Source organism: Parambassis ranga, unplaced genomic scaffold (assembly GCF_900634625.1).
Source record: "Parambassis ranga unplaced genomic scaffold, fParRan2.1 scaffold_77_arrow_ctg1, whole genome shotgun sequence".
Lineage (NCBI taxonomy): Eukaryota > Metazoa > Chordata > Actinopteri > Ambassidae > Parambassis > Parambassis ranga.
In genome coordinates, this window is record NW_021144816.1 from 132,419 (window position 1) to 133,794 (window position 1,376).

The window sequence follows — 1,376 nt, forward strand, 5'->3', positions numbered from 1 at the left end:
CATACCAATTAAGTGTTTTTTTTCAAACCTGTTAGCATTAATTAGCACAATGCTACTGTCAGCAGACCAGGGACACTCCAACTCACCTTCCATTGAAATACAATGGGTTTTTCAAATGTGTTAGCATTAATTAGCACAATATTACTGTCAGCAGTACAGGGACACTTGGAGTGTCCCGGATCTGACAGGCAGATGTAGGACACTCCAAATCAGGTTTGGGAACCTCCATACCAATTAAGTGTTTTTTTTTCAAACCTGTTAGCATTAATTAGCACAATGCTACTGTCAGCAGACCAGGGACACTCCAACTCACCTTCCATTGAAATACAATGGGTTTTTCAAATGTGTTAGCATTAATTAGCACAATATTACTGTCAGCAGTACAGGGACACTTGGAGTGTCCCGGATCTGACAGGCAGATGTAGGACACTCCAAATAAGGTTTGGGAACCTCCATACCAATTAAGTGTTTTTTTTTCAAACCTGTTAGCATTAATTAGCACAATGCTACTGTCAGCAGACCAGGGACACTCCAACTCACCTCCCATTGAAATACAATGGGTTTTTCAAATCTGTTAGCATTAATTAGCACAATATTACTGTCAGCAGTACGTCAGCAGTAAGTAAGTTTCAGTGCTTGAAACTGTGCAGCATAGTCCAAAATCGGTATGAAAATCCAAGAGGAAGTGATTTTTTTACAAGTTAAGAGGCCTTATGTACACATACATACAAGTGACCTTTGACCTTTGGATAAGGAAAGGCAGCAGTGACTCCAAACTAGGTACACAGTAAGTACCTATGCCTGTGATGAACATACTACAGTTTGGAACCTGTCATGCAAAGCATTGCTGAGAAATTGCTGGAAATGTGTTGCACATTAGAATAGGCACAGTTTCATCCAATTAGGTGATAATCAGGCCTAGAGAATGCTCATAATTTGACCTAGGCACTTCACACCTGGCACACATGTATAAGGCCTTCCTCTGATTGAGTCCTGTGAATTTGGTGCCTGTGTGTCAAAGTATTGCTGAGAAATTGCTGGAAATATGGTAAATCAGTTTGGCACAGTTCTCCTCAGATTTCTGCACCCCACACCATTTTAAGGCCCACCAAATGCCCATTTTTTGACCATGGCACTTCAAACCTGGCACACATGTATAAGGCCTTCCTCTGATTGAGTCCTGTGAATTTGGTGCCTTTGTGTCAAAGTATAGCTGAGAATTGCTGGAAAATGTGTTGCAAATCAGACAGGGGACATCCGCCGTCAGATTTCTGCCCCTCATGAAAGTGTTTGAGGCTACAAAATCCACATTTTTTGACCCAGACACCTCAAACTCGGTGCACATATAGGGGAGCAGTCCCTGACACACATATATG